Source organism: Patella vulgata, chromosome 6 (assembly GCF_932274485.2).
Source record: "Patella vulgata chromosome 6, xgPatVulg1.2, whole genome shotgun sequence".
In the NCBI taxonomy this organism is placed as follows: Eukaryota; Metazoa; Mollusca; class Gastropoda; family Patellidae; genus Patella; species Patella vulgata.
In genome coordinates this window covers 60,206,158-60,223,417 of record NC_065884.2, presented here as the reverse complement: position 1 = coordinate 60,223,417, position 17,260 = coordinate 60,206,158, and the positions used below count along the sequence as shown (strand labels likewise).

General features: G+C 36.7%; 1 protein-coding gene across 1 annotated transcript in view; it reads left to right on the top strand.

Annotated features, from left to right (window-relative positions):
* Positions 1–17,260, top strand: part of LOC130013148 (xanthine dehydrogenase/oxidase-like) — a 251,682-nt gene that overhangs the window by 153,877 nt on the left and 80,545 nt on the right. The gene's annotated exons all lie outside the window — the stretch shown is intronic.

Genomic DNA, 17,260 nt, shown 5'->3' with positions numbered 1-17,260 from the left:
GGTTCAAATATGTTGATAAGTCTGGTTTTGATAGAAAGATGATTATTTTAACTGAATTTTCTCAAGCACTGACGGACACATCTAGTTACATCATAGACACGGTTGTTAAGGAAAACAGATTTTAAACTGGGAAAGTCTAACTCTGGATAGTCGGCACGAACATCGTCACATATCGGTCATTCACAAATCACATGTTTTTCAGTTTGAATTGCACCACAAAGACACAAGCGACTTTCTTTAGGGATGTTAGACCAACGTCCTTTTTCAATAGCTAGGTCATGAGACGAGAGTCTTAACCTTGTAGATGCTATACGATCGTGTTCTGGAATATTTTCGCTGTACATTTGGGGAAATAAAATACAATCCAATATTACTGTTGTTTACATGGGCGGTCTATATTGATAACAAACAACCATATTCTTATCCCTGGACCACCCAGCACCCTTCTCATATTTACTATTTCCCATAATTCATTCTCGAATACCAGTAAAGACAATTTAATTGTTTACGTGATCTAGAACACAGAAAATGTCAGATTCTAATGGCGTATGAAAATGAAATGGAACGGGGCTTGACGTCCTACTGTTCTGTCCCGACTGGGCTATTGAAGACGGGCAAAAGTCATGCACTGTGCTACGAGGGAAATTTTATCCGGACATTGGCAATATGGCTAACTTTTATATCAAATTCCAACTGTTAATTCATATAAGATCATACACAAGTTTCAAAAACTTCGAGTGACCTTTTCCATACGTACAGTATTGTTATAACATAACACTTTTAAACAAGATACCGAATGAACATGCAGTATTATTTAAATACGTAAATGCTTGTATTAGCTAATAAGGTACACATCTATAAAAAAAATCGAAATTACTCTGCTGGTAGCCCTTTGGCACCTATGATATACAATGCAACCAATAGCTTCGGAAATTGATATCCTGGTTTTAATCATTACTCGAGTTAGCTATAATTAGTGGCGAGTGTCAAACACCAAACTGGATATGGTTACTCATTTTACAACACCCGGTGCATCTCTCATTTAGGTAATTTGCAAAGATAACAAGGTGTACTATTTATATTATTTGTACCAAGTAGGAAGAAATACATATCTCTTTTGTTATTTATCTATTTCAATTATCTTGGTTTTAACACTATATAATCAAACATATTTAAAGTTTGGCATTCAACAGGGTTAAGTACTTGGTCGGCCCCTTTTTAATATCAACACATCTATCTTATTTTATGTTCGTTCATATATGGGGATATTACCACAAGCGGTTTTAAAAATACTGACCCAACTTGTCGCACGGTAGACAACTCAAATAGTAAAACCACTTTCAAAAGTATTGACATCTCTACTAACGGCTGTTAAAGAGGGTGACAAAATATACTCTCGTAGTGGTATAAATCAAATGTGGATATTGAAAAATTCCAAAGAATTACTTGATAGTTTGCAATCTAGATCCCTTGCTTCAGTCTCATCTATTCAAACGTTTGACTTTTCTACTTTGTACACTAAAATTCCCCATAGTAAATTAAAAGCCCGGTTGAAAGACATTATTCACAGTGTCTTTTCGTCTAAATCAGGTACTGCGAGATATCAATATTTAGTTGTAAATTACAATTCCACATATTTCGTTAAGAATCACAGTGATTCCAAAAACAAATTCACGGCCATCAAGATAATTCAGATGTTGGATTCTTTAATTGACAACATCTTTGTTGAATTTGGAGGGGAAATATATCAGCAAGTGGTTGGCATTCCCATGGGCACCAACTGTGCACCTTTGCTTGCTGATCTGTTTCTCTATTCGTACGAAGCCGATTACATACAGACGCTCGTAAAAACTAATAAACGATCAGTCAGACTTTTTAATTTCACTTATCGATATATCGATGACGTTTTATCACTTAATAATCCTAAATTTAGTGATTATGTAGAATTCATATATCCTGATGAGCTCGAAATTAAAAACACCACTGACAGTGACAATTACGCTTCCTACTTGGATCTGCGTCTCGATTTTGACAATTGCCATAAACTGAGTGTTAAATTGTACGATAAACGTGATGACTTTGACTTTCCGATTGTTAACTTTCCATTTATTAGTAGTAACATTCTAATATTACCAGCTTATGGAGTGTTTGTGTCTCAGCTAATTCGTTACGCGAGAGCTTGTTCCTTTTATTCTGATTTTTTAAGTAGATCGAGGCATTTGTCATCTAAGCTTCAACTACAAGGATACTTGCGCGTTAAACTTATTAAAACCTTTAAAAAGTTTTATGGCCGTCATATTGATTTCATTGGTAAATATAACGTGTCTCTCTCGGCTATTATTCTAGATATATTTAATTGACACGTATACTATTACTATCTCCCTGATAATATCTACTACATCGTTAACACAGTTCATCGCGTGCATTTTGCATACCGATAGTTCATTGGCCAATCACGCTATTTTACCGATATTTTGCCTAATAGTTTGGATGCAGCTATGGCGGGTGTGGCGCCAGGCAGGGTAAGCTCACTCTTCCGGACACCTGTTACCACTGTTTGTCGTGTAATTTGTACACGAGGAGCAGTCCATTTGCTGATTACACTATTTTGCTTGAATACACTATTTTGCCTATAACGTTTTTTAGGACATCGAATTCTGTCTTATGGTTTGGATTGTTCGTACTTGGTTTTATTTTATTTCTAGAGAGCACAGGTGTTATTAGAGGGTGCCCATTATATCTATCATTAAAATTAATAGATTAGTATTATGGTATTATGTTAGGTACGTTTAGGACCGTGACCGTCAATGTTTTCGTTATTTACAAACAACAGCACGAATCAACAACATATAATTAATCATGAGATCGTAACAGTACCTGCACGAAGTTTTTAAACCCTTAGGACACCACTCTGGGGCCAGATCTGTCAACAGTTGTGTTCCATATTGAGTTCCTACACCCAGATTACCATCTAAGATGTTTCTCTGTTCAGCACTGTCCTCGAGGAAATATCCATGACCAAGATGATCATAGCATACATTGTCGCTTAACTAATAAGAAAGAAATAATATTCTGATATAGTTTTTCTTCAATCGAACTCTATTACATAATATGTTAAATTATTTACATACAGAGCTAGTTCAGATAGTTTAATACCATCGAATATATTAAATTAAAACTTTTTACCTCGGCACCATCTGTACCGTGTATAGTAATACAACGATTATTACTATTGTGGATACTGATATTACGTAACCAAGATCCATCTACGTCATCACACATATGATAATGGAGAGGGTAGGTACCTGCAATAAAGTAAAAGACAGGGGCTTTGAAAAGCATGCTTGTGGATAACTAAAATGTTTCTTCGTGTTACATTATGTTTCTTTGTAGTTTAAGGAGCTAAACTCAAAATTGAGTATTATCCTTAACCTTCTAAAATCTAATATCCACTATTTACATACTGGTTTGGGGCACCATTTTTGTAATGAACAAAATAAAACATACCCCACAAGACAATGTAAAATTGATTAAATATGGCTGATTCACGAACGGCACAATTTTTAAAAAAAATATTTTGGGGGCATTATACTAAAATATGCAAATGACTACGAAAAAAGTCACTATAGAACCTAACAGAAGACGCCCAAACGCACAAATAGCTACCGCATGGAATGCAGGTGATGCTTGGGATCATCATGGGGGTCCAACCCTAGATTTGCACGACTCTGACTTTGAATGTTACAGTCATTGTGGCATTGAATTCCAGGGTGGAAACATCAGTTTAATTGTTTTAATGACCAGAAAACAAATTTTGATATGCGTCGGCTTACCCAAATTGAAAGGTTACGTGCCCTTGGCATGCTACAGATCGGCACAACACAGGCGGTTGTGGCGCGGACGATGAATGTTTCTCAGTCTGTCATAAGCAGGCTATGGTCCAGATACCGTGATACACAATCTGTACAGGACAGACCACGCTCAGGTCGACCAAGGGCGACAACTCAAGCCCAGGATCGATTTATCCGTACCTTGGCCTTGAGAAATCGTGTCATCACAGCAAATCAGATCAGCGCTCGTCTTCAAACAGACACTAGTGTGAGAGTGAGTGGCCAGACGATTCGGAATCGACTGCATAGGGGTCACCTTCGCGCCCGACGTCCTCGCGTGATCCCTTGTTTGAGAGATCATCACATTCAGGCAAGACGTCGTTGGTGTAGGGATCGTCAACACTGGGATAATCGACGCTGAAGCAATGTGATGTTTTCAGATGAGTCAAGGTTCACTGTTGATTTTGTGGACAGACGTAGGAGGGCTTGGCGTCGTCGAAACGAGCGCTTCCAAGACGTTAACGTCATCAGACATGATCGATTTGGGGGTGGTTCTGTTATGGTGTGGGGAGGCATCATTGTTGCTGGAAGAACGGCTTTACATGTTGTTGCAGGGCGTGTTACAGGCCAGTACTACCGGGACAACATCTTGGCAGTCCATGTTGTGCCGTTCGCACGACGTCATGGCCGCCGTATTATCTTCCAGGATGACAACGCAAGATGTCACAGGGCCAGGATCGTTACAGGTTACCTCCAACAACAGAACATCACCTTGGCCAGCACTGAGTCCCGACCTCTCCCCCATCGAGCATGTCTGGGACATGCTTGGACAGAGGTTACGTCAACGTCAACAACGTCCTGCCAATGTCCAAGAACTTGCTGCTGCGTTGCAACAGGAATGGGACAATCTGGACCAAAATGACCTTAGACGTCTCATTAGGAGTATGCCACGTCGGATCAATGCTTGTTTGGCAAACAGAGGAGGATTTACCCGTTACTGACTTGGTTGTGGTGCTGTGGTAACATTGCTGTTTGACCCCGGGTATCATTTTACCCTTATAATGGTCAGTCTGTGCCTTAATTAGTCTAACGATCATTTGGAATAAATCGATGAATGTGAACTTCATTTCATTTTGTCATTTGTTTCTTCGTCAGTTTCATTAGGTGACTTTAATAACACTTAAAAATCAAATATCCCCTACTTTTTTTGAATAGTATATGTACAATGGACCCAGCACGCTCTAACGATTGTCCTTTAATTTAAACTGTTCACGCATTTCACCGAACATAATTATTACAATAAAATTCGTTTTTAGACACCCGCGCCACGTCTATTTGGTGACTCCAATGAATAGAGCTTCACCCTTCAAAGGACTGTTTTATCATACTTAAATAGACGTGTCTTCACTTTATCTCGAATGCATCCAATCAATTTAGGGATATCTAAACCAAAGAGTACCCAATGATGATGGATACAGACGCAAAACCACAACAGGTCTGATCTTCATGAAAAATACAAATAAGAAAACACCTACCAATCACAAGCTGTTGTCCCATATGATACAACTCAATGCCTTCAACATGAACAGACTTAAAGCCTCTTAAAAACTAAAATAGTTATTGTTAAAAAAATATTGTTATTAACCGTCAAAGTTATGAGTAAAAAGTGCCTAAAGTATTAATTCCCAAATATTGTATTATTCCAATTTATAAAATCTTATTGGCATAATTGTCTCAGTTATCTATTTAATAATTAATTTGATCTTTAATATAATTTTATCAGTTTAAATTGAGCCTCGGTAAATTGTTATTCCAGTTGGTTTGGGGAACAGATGTCATCATATCATAGCAAAGTGTCCGCTATTTAACTTAGCTTCCGTTAAAAGTACAACTTAAATTGAGCTTGTGACGTATATGGAAACTTGTGTAGGCTTGGTAAATTTTTATTCTAATTGGTTTTAGGAAAATACAACTTAAAATGCGATTTATTCATAACAGTATATCATTACCTTGACATGACCCCCGAAAGTGTCTCTATTATAACGTTCACATAACAAAGCTGCTTTAGAATCACCATTATCGTAACATTTTGGTTGTAGTTCGCCTTCTATTTTAATATTCCTGGTTAATAAAGCAACTTCCGCTCTTTCATCGACGCCATGAGTGATCTTACCATAATGGGGATACTGGAAAGCGCCTAGAAACACATTCATGATTATCAAACAAAAAAATGGCTTAATATAATGATGCGTTATGTAAGATTTAGATAAAAGCTGATCTTTCTTGATATATAGGAAAATAAGAATAAATTGATGTAAAATGAATATAGTTAAAATTTCAGTTAAATAACTTTATTTTGAGCGAAGTTATAATTGTTTGAAGTTTCCACACAATATAGGATATATAGTCTATATTGTCAAGTACGTTTGCTATAATAAACGAAAATGTCTTGATTATCCATATTATCATTAAATTATCAAATGGCGCATTTGTTTCTAATCCATCCACAATTTCGACCTTCCGATGCCCTACAGAGTTGACTTTATGTGCTTGTCATGAGAATAAATTTCTACATAATAATTAATATAACTTTTGAAGCCAAAACAAAAACGCCATAAAAGGCAAATTTATCTCTTGGTGGCATCTTTAAGAAATTTAGAAACTACAAAACAAATTATTCTTGACTCATTTCAACGTATTGGATCATTTGTTATATTGAACAGTTTGGTGTCGCATTGTCTAATAGAAATGCTAAACCAAATTATTATTATAATAACTTTGGAGTTCTATTCAATATAAGAGTGAACATACCGTCTAATTTAATTTGATTATTTGAACAATCTGGACAATCTAATATTTTAAATTGTTCTACTTGTCTCCATTCAAAATCTGTTGATGTCACAATAATTTCATCGCCTGAAATCAAACATATAATAAGAAACCATTATGGTCTTTAATTGCATTGACAATTACAAGTGTCCGGTGTATCAATATTCAAAAAAATCACCTGTAATGGTTTATTCAGTAAACGTATACGTTTTAACACAATTTTTCATCATATCTATGTATACGTTATAAAATAAAAAACCCCACACATTTATACTGCTAACGGAAGTGTAAACTGACAATTATCAAAATCCAATGGTATAATGAATAAATAATGACAAGTTAAAAGTCGATGGAAATTGAGAATGTATCTATTATATGACAATAAGCGCAAACTAGAAATTTAAACCTACGAGACCCTGATATTGTCACCTGTTCAAAATTATGACGTTATGTTGATGAGACATAAAACTCAATTAATATCTGGTTCGCATACAGTGCCGGACTGGTGTGTCCAAGGCCCGCCTGTCAGGTCATTAACCAAGGTCCACACAAGTAAGCGGAGAAGGCGCGTCAAGAGGGCGCCAAAGGCGTGCAAGCGTCCTAGGGGGATCGGGAGGAGGGGGGTCCCCCCCTCCCCCCGGAAAAATTTGAAAATTGACAACCGCAAACCCATTATCCAAGCATTTCAGACCAAAGCAGAAGAAGGCAAATAATAGGGAAGGCCAAGACGTTGCAGTCACAAGTATATATTTAAGTTCCGTTAAACTCTATTATAGTATTACCTGGGTTCCAAGAAGATACATCATCTCGAACAGTTATTATTGGTTGAGAAACTTCAGTCGTCAGAACCTCAAAATCTACTTGGTCATTGTCAGGAACTGTGTTTCTTGCCTTAACTTGACTTCTAGTTCTAAATTCTAAAGCCTTTCCCTGGTGAACAAATTTTTGAATCGATGTTCTTGTAACATTCACATCAATTGGAGCATCGATATATTGTTCGGAAGTTGACGTAGCATCGCCTTTAAAAAAATAACATTTTATTGTGGATCAACTTTGATAACAAAAGACGTTCATTCCGAGGACAAAACGTATTTGAGAAATCACAGTTATATCCCAGTGATTATATCTGGTTAATATTGTGTGTGAAATGCACCCACCCTCATATAATTATATGAAGCTTTGTGATGCGTGTTCAAAATTAATACCAACGTCCGGTTCACCGAGAGTTAAAAGGTGACAGAGCAAACATGCCTAGCAATCAACATGTCTCCGCATAAAGCTATCCGTTATACCCCCCCCCCCCCCCAGACGAGCGCAATATGAACTTCCCGCTATACTTTCTATTTTCGTTGTTTTCTAGTGGAGTAATGGAATTTTACCGTATATTCCCGTGGTTCAATTACTTATTAAATTATAAAAAAAATGGATTATATTAATATATTATGTTAAACTACGCCAAAATAGAATATTTATAGAGCGGAGGTAATTAAATAACCATGTACAGAGAACACGTTTGTGGTGTATTATTGTACCTTTCATAGTTATATACATTATAATACTTTGCACAGTTATAAACATTCGTATTATATTTACATAACATTTCTATTGACATAGTTATAAACATTTGTATTGTATTGATATTATGATACTTTTCACAGTTATAAACATTCATATTATATTTACATGGTTATAAACATTTGTATTGACATAGTTATAAAATAAACATTTATATTGATCTAGTTATAAACATTTATATTGTATTGACATAGTTAAAAATATTTGCATTATATTAGCATTATGATACCTTTCATGGTTATAAACGCGTATGCTTCTTTTCCATCGATGTTTCGTATTTTACTTGTGGTAGCGGCTAATCCACCAAGTTGCTCTATACTAGAATAAACATCTTCCCAGTTCCTTCCTGGTACATTAGTAACACCAAGATCACCATATACAGCAATAGCAACAATTAATCCTGCATCAAGACCTTTTGAGAATAAAATGAAATGGGGTTTAACGTCCTACTGTTCTGCTCCGAACTGGGCTAATGAAGACGGTGTTTGAGAATAAAGTACGATATACGTGCAAATATGAATATCTGTGATACATAATAAAAGCAGTACGGCTATGTCATACCAGCTACATAAAATACGCTATAAATAGTTTGATCACAATGAAATGGGTTTAGCGCCCTATTGTTTTGTACTGACTTGGCTAATGCAGTGTGCTATGGCCTACTTTTATACCGATTCTCAACTTCACAGGACTCTTATACGTGCACACCAGTGTGTACAGGAGACCTCGGGTGTTCGTACAATCCGAACGACTAGACAACTGTCCTTGCCAGGCCATCCTCCCAGAATAATTGGCAAAGGGAAACCACGGAGGAAAATCCGAGGAACTTTCTCGGCCAACACCGAGCCACCGCAGCTCCCCTCATCACATGGAAAACATCACGTGGCTGTAGTAGATTCTGGTCTTCGTTACTTCATAATCGTATTGCTACTCAACCAGTATCAAACATATACCGTGGCTCAGATATGCAACAAACCGACTCAACGGCCTCAACATTTCTCGGAGCGAGCCCCACCACCCTCCTCTTAGAGGATATTAGAGTTTTGTGCCTCAAAGAGATTATGTTCATTATGCAACATTATGCAAAGTAATCCGTCACCACGCCCATGGTACATATATATATATATATATAAGTAAAACCTACTCTCAACATAATCCTTGAAATCTGTTTCAACCCCAGATTTACCACTGTCAGAAAGTGGAAATACATTGAAATCATTTAATGAACCATCAATGTTCCAAACAGTTACGTGAAGGCCAAAGGCACTCGATTGCGCATATCTTTGTTCCTGAAAATAGTTAAATTTGAACAACATAAATAAAAAAAATTATGTTTAAAATTGGAAACAAAATGTGGTGCATCAGGAATCCAGTTAATGCATCAGAAGATCGATTTTTATTATCATTTATTACAATCTGGCTATATAAGTATTCATTGAAAACTGTTATATTGAAAAAACTGCTTATGGTGAAATTAATCGTTCGTCACACCTCCACGCTGTAAACAACTCCACAAGTTAGAGATGCAGCCGGAACACTTTGAATCAACCGCGTCCATGCTTTCTTCTTTGCTCCGTGAATTTCCAACGTCGCACCTGCAGTAACACCAATAAATTTCCTTCCAAATCCAGAAACACTGTGAGGACTGTTTGCTTTCCCTGAAACAGAAAATATAAGATCAACGTTACAAGTGAAAAAAAATGCTTGGGATATCACTACCGTTAAAGACGATGTTAAACCACCAGCAACTACTAGACTACTACTTAAAAATAGGATAGTTATTTCCAGTATGGCAAATTCTCTGCTGGAATGAAGTGGAGGTGAATGGTATTTCTTGATGGATTTGTTATTCGTTTTGGAAGACTCTGAGGAAAATTTAAACCTACGTGTATTAAACGGCAGAAAATGAAGTTGGCATTGGATAATTACTTATGTTTCGATATGTATGTAAATGGGCAGGGGGTAATGACAATTACAAGCTGTAAATACACTCTTCCTCAAGTAGGTCACGTGTCAAAGAAGGGTGCGTAAAATAGATGTCTACGATTTGGTGTAGTTTCTTGAAATTAGATTGTTTGAGAGGGTTTAAACTTTTGATGTATAAATTAGTTTGAAATTGTTTTCAATCCAAATATATCACCAAATCACAGTTATCCTATCCCAAACCATCGACCAATCAAACTGTTTATCGATCAATGCTTAGCCTAATCAGAAAATATTCAGGGAAATAACTAACACCTTGCTAAATAGTATGCCGTATTAGATTCAAAACCCGACAATATATGACATACATACAAGATACATATACACAGAGAATAAGGTATTGCAACACGGCTAAGCATATAATGCTATAGTGTTTGAGCAGATATGATAGCTATTTTACGTCTTGGAAGGTATTCAATCATTCTGAACTGCCCCCAGGAAACACTGAACCAGCTACGAAAGACAAAAACTGAATTTTAAAGATGCAAGATTTAGATAAAGAGCTGACAGCTCTCTCCGTAGTAGCTGAAAAATAAATAATGAAATGTGTTTTGTTAACTCATGGCATGTACATGACCAGAGATTTGCAAATAAATTTCAGGCAAATTAAGTTTCGTAACTTTGCCTCGTTTATGAAATATGGACCCGTTATTTAAATGGTAATATCCCGACCGCTCGAATTTCCATTTTGTCATTTAAGGAATAACAAAATGTAGTTACAATAACTATTATATTTAATCAACTGAATTTTCAAAATTATCTTACCTGTCAAGAAGATATGGGCATCTTTTGTGAACGGGCAATCATTTGAACCGATGTGAAATTCTCCATTAACCAAAATATAGCTAACTGTTAATTTGGTGCCATTCACATTTCCCCAAATCAACGCAGCATCACTGGAGATTTCAATAGTGGCTAAATCTAGAGGAGTAACATCTAGTAAAACCTTCTTTCCGGATATTACAACCTTACTGTTAATACCAGGAACCGTTCCACCCCATGTATTTGGATCACTCCAAGATTTAAGGCCAGTCTCCTCCCATGGGCATAGAGCTACCACGCATTCCAGTACACTAACGACGACCACAGACCACAGCATCGTTTAAGTAACTGATATACTTTCACTGATAAATCCAATGCTTTTATAGACAACTGCAGGTGTTGTTGATGCTGGTAAGTGACTCAGTTTAAAGGGACAATGTTGCTGTCCACAGAGTTTACATAATATGTGATAGAATAGGTTAAAATCATTCCAATATTGACCTCAAACTAGAGCAATGGCGATTCTTAGTGGTACCCGCACCTTTACAATTAAACTATGGATTTAACTTTCTGTACCAATAAGATATCAATTTTAGTTATGGATTTATTACCTCGATTCTTCATAGAGCCATGGATAGGAGTTCGGCAACGAAAGACCAAACTTTCAATGCCCCATTTATTACAAAATGACTACTCTAATTATATTTCTGATGGTAAACACAAAAACTAAATCCTATAACATATATCGAAATAGTTACCGTCAAAATTTTGTCCAAAGACAAGTAAAACCAAAACAATACACAAAGTATAACATGACGTCACTTCCGTTATCAACAAAATATTTAAATCGTCTTATAGAAATAAACCCGCCAAATTTCCATAAAATTGTGCATTTTTGTCCCGCGCCTTTCGAAGAAAGCAGGGGACTATTAAAATGGGTTCGTCCGTCTGTCTGTCCGTCCGTCTGTCTGTCCGTCACACTTTTTGGGACACAATAACTCTCCTTCTAATTGACCTAGAATGTTCAAACTTAGTATAGGTGTTTATTAGGTCAATGCCTTGATGGAGTTCGAAGATGAACATTTTCTGCTTAGGGTAAGCAGAGATAAGCAATTTGATTGGTTGATGCTTTGGGACACGATAACTTTAGTTCTAATTAAGCGAGAGTGATGGAACTTGGTGTATAGTTTCATTACATCAATACCTTGACTAAGTTCGATAATGAGCATTTTCTGCTCAGGGTAAGCAGAGCGATAAGCAATTTGATTGTCCGAGACTTTGGAACACAATAACTCTCCTTCAAATTGAGCTAAAATGTTCAAACTTGGTGTAGGTGTTTATTAGGTCAATGCCTTGATTGGGTGTGAAGATGAGCATTTTCTGCTTAGGGTAGGCAGAGATAAGCAATTTGATTGGTTGGTGCTTTGTGACACGATAACTTTAGTTCCAATTAAGTGAGAATGATGAAACTTGGTGTATAGTTTCATTGCATCAATACCTTGACTAGGTTCGATATTGAGCATGTTCTGCTCAGGGTAAGCAGAGCGATAAGCAATTTGATTGGCCGAGACTTTGGAACACAATAACTCTCCTTCATATTGAGCTAGAATGTTCAAACTTGGTGTAGGTGTTTATGAGGTCAATGCCTTAATAGAGTGCGAAGATGAGCAGCATTTTCTGCTTATGGTAAGTAGAGATAAGCAATTTTATTGGTTGATGCTTTGGGGCACGATAACTTTAGTTCTAATTAAGTGAGAGTGATGAAACTCGGTGTATAGTTTCATTACATCAATACCTTGACTAAGTTCGATGATGAGAATTGTCTGCTTAGGCAAGGAGCAATAAGCATTTTGATTGATCAAGATTTTGGAACATAACAACTCTGCTTCTAATTGCGGTAGAATGGTTAAACTTGATGTAGATGTTTTCTTGACTTTGTTCAATGATTAACATATCGAGCTAAAGCTAAGCAGAGATAAGCAATTTCCTTGGTCGATGCTTTGGGACAAGATAACTTTGATTCTATCTTATAGAGAGTGATGAAATTTAGTGTATAGTTGACAATCAGTTTGATTGCTCAATACTTTTGAAAAAAATAGATGTGCGATTAATTAATATGTGTCATCTATTTATTTGGGGATTTCGGCGGGGAACATCAGCCTCACTGTTGGCTTGTTTTTTAATAATTAGACAGAATTAACATTCAAAAATCTAAACATGTGTCAAAATGGACTATGTGTCAAGATAAGATACAACCAACTTACTCTTGCTATAACAGCAGATACCACCCACTTACTCTTGCTGTAACACCAGATACCAGTCACTTACTCTTGCTACAACAGATACCACTCACTTACTCTTGCTGTAACACCAGATACCACTAACTTACTCTTGCTGTAACACAAGATACCACATACCACTCACTGACTCTTGCTATAACATCAGATAACACTAACTCACTATTTCTGTAACAAAAGATACCACTCACTTACTCTTACTATAATATCAGATACCACTCATCACAAAGAATCATATCTTACTGCTGCATATAACGTATCTGTTGATAAAGGCCACGGTTGTAGTTTTCTAATTGTTGTCGGGTGAAGTGAAATGTTCGATGTGGATGTGGTGCACGTGCCTTACAATAATCGCCGGTACAAGTCATAACAATCTGATTAAAACACAAATCATATTTCGTTTCGTTTTTATAGTTCAAAATTTTGTTTTACTTGTACTTGTTTTTACTACACTAGGATCTGGGAGAGTTGATTTGAGGGATTAGCCAATGAAACTGTCTGTTACGGTGAGTTTTTTGGGGTGGGGTGCACGGAACTTTCGGTAAACCACTAAAAACGTCAACGCTGATTGATTAATCAATGTCTGCCGTCATACAGTCAAAAGTCGCTCGAATGACACCTGACGCGACCGTCCATTACAACTGGTCAGATCTTCATGTAGTGTAGGCCATCGAAAGTATAAAAAAAACGAAACGAAATATAAAACTGTATTTCAATCAGATTGAAGTCATTATTTTGGTTTACAGGAATGATGTCACGGACAAAGCATCCTATTGAGGGAGGGGGTGGGGCGGGATAACCTTTAGGTTGTTACATACTAAATAATATTTGGCAAAACATCCCGTTGAAGTTAATTCGCCTTAAATGTATTATCACGGTACATCATGTACATATACATGTACATGTATACGGTACATATACATGTAATATGTTTATATCATTTAATAATATCATCCACTGAGTTTTTACCCCCAGTTTTAATAACTGTATTAATAAAACGTAAAATGTAATGATTCACCCATTTATTAAAATATATATATTTTGAATTATTTATTTCATTTAATGTGTTTTTGTACGTAATTAAGAGAACCCATGCACCTGGCATACTGGATTTAGATATACGTCAGCAATAAACTATGCTCCATAACAGTTAATGCAGTTTTATACCTGTGAACATCTTTATAATTGACATACATATTATCTTTATAGCAGACAACGGCGCAGATCGCCAAAAGTTAATGGTGGAGACAGTCCATGCGCGGGCGACTATTGGTAAAGAGGGGGGTTCGGCGGTCCTCCCCCGAAATTTTTTGAAAACCAGACGCTCTAAAACGCACTCTGTGGGTATTTTCAGCATCATTTTCTGGCAAACAATTCTAATCCCCGAGTCAGCAAATGATACGAAATCTAATCTAAAGACAAATCTTCAAGCCACCATTCACGATTTATTCTCTCATGTACTCAAAATCTTCGTTTTATCACCAGCTTTGCCGCCCATTTTCACTTTTTGTGTGGTCATGAAAGTCAAATCGGTTGGTTGATACGGCTGATCTGTAACAGGTAAGGGTAGTACATGTATTTCTTTCCTATATCGGAGCTTGTACTACAACCTGGAGATTCATCTGTCCGAGAATATATATCATCCTCACATCAATTTTCACAGATATCGTCCAAAGATACGGAAACAGAAGAATCCGAAGTAACTGTAGGCCTAGGTGCTGGCCGCGCTGTCTCATTCATGCTCTTCTTGAAAATATCGTATATCTTCCGGCCTAACTGCTTTTGTTTTTCATTCTGGGACATCTCCACGACGCAGTGTAGATCCTAATAATAATTAAAAGAATATTTTCTTTAGAAATTTATAAGTTTTCATACAGAGTCGGGCCCGTAGGCTGGAAGCAGGGTGGACGGGTTCGTTTGTGAAACCGAACCGAACGACGCTGGCGTGAGCTGCTAGAGGTGGGGGAGGAGTTTCTTACAATTTTTTTAATTTTTGTTTCAAAATGGTGTCTAAATATGCATTCTCAGTGATTCCGAGGAGTTTTTAACAATAACGAAATACAATGTAGTTCAGAGAGCAATTTTTTAATCGAAAAAAAAACCCATTCAATAAAGTATTTAATACAGTTAAAACATAAGAACAGTACACTTATATCCACTCTGCCCGTTTCTTTTCCCTTTGTCTTCTGTCTGGACGGCCCATGACAGGTTTTAAAAAATGTCTTTTCAGATAAATTTCCCAAATTTCTAAACCATCTTCAAAACAGCAAAAACATTTTACTTACTTGTAAATAAGTACACACGATTCTTGGCTCAGCTTACTGTACTCCAATACATAGAGGGTTCGAGTCTTAAATTTTAGATTTAATTGCCTATATTTCACAGAGAAAGATAGAAACCAGTCTTTAAAAATACGTTTATTTAGTATGGCAGCAAATCTATCAAATAAGGGTTCCCCTATGGGTTCTCCTGATATACATGTAGCAGATGACTTATCCTTGACTTCTAATTCTAAATGGAGATGCCATAAATTAAATCAAAGATGGATCATGATTAACTACTTAGTGATTAGAACACTATAATTGCAGAATTTCAGACATAATTGCGCACCAAAATACATTCAAATGCTCTAGAAAGTCCCCCATTACGGAAATTGTTATACCCTGGTCAAAACCGTCCAAGCCCATTTTGTTCAGTGCATTTTGTCTGGTACAGAAAAGACCTTCACAACTAGGAAACTCAACCCAGTTTGGCTCGAACCTCAAACCTTGAAAACGAATTTGTAACCTCAACCTTAAGCGTTTAGACAACATATTGGACAGATGGTGGTAAAATAAGGATATAAATGATTATTTTCACATTTCCAAAATCGGTGGACGATAAGATTGTCGTTGCAAGCGACCGGACAGAGAAGTAATAGAATGTGTGTGTGTGTGTGTGTGAAATAGCTTTATTTAACGTCCGCTTCCACCGAAGTGATATCTTAGACAATTACATGTTATATATACATAGTGAAAATATTTACAATGTGATTAGTGGAAAAATTAAAGGATAGTTAGGTTTTTATATATATGTACAGAAGACAATAGATAGGAGGACGAGACATGATATAACAAGTGCAAAGTAATGAGGTGCTATTAGGGACAATCACAGACATTGACAAATAGACATGAATATGGACGAACATTTAGACAGACAGACATAGACATTTATATACGGACATTTTGACAAAACATACATGAAAGTGGACGAAATGAAATGGGGTTTAACGTCCTACAGTTCTGTTCCTATACTGGGCTAATGAAGACGGGCAGCGGCACTATCGCCGACTCTTATATCGAATTCCAACTGCCAAGGGATCTTTTACGTGCATTCCAATGTATACACGGGGCCTCGTTTTTTCGTTTCATCCGAAGGACTAGACAGCTGTCCTTGTCAGGCCCTCCGTCCTGCATCACTGACAAGGGTAAACCACGCCGGAAAATCGGGATGAACTTTCTCGGCCAATGCAGGGATCGAACACCCGACCTCCCCCGAAAGTGGACTAACATTTAAACACATTATGTACATAATATATATATATATATATATATATATATATATATCTTGGGTTGTTTTAGTCGGTCTGGTCGTTCTGTCCGGTTGAATGGCAGGGCGGTGCAACTCTTCCTTGGGACCTGTTGGTGAGTGTAAGGCCTGGTCCATTCTTCCTTCCATTTGGGTTTGTTGTCCGGTATGGTGGTATTGTTTTCATCCTTATTTCTGTTGTTCATTCCTTTTGTTATTGGTTCTCTGAAGGAAGAATTAAGTCCCTGAAAAGAAGGAGAGAGAAAAGAGAGTATCTGGTCTTACGGTGATTTTGGGTTTTATTTCGTCTAGTAAGGCTTCGGGGGGAGGGGGGTATGTAATAATAATAATATAAAAAAGATAAAGATACTTAATTTGATATAATAATAATAATAATAATAATAATAAAATATAAAA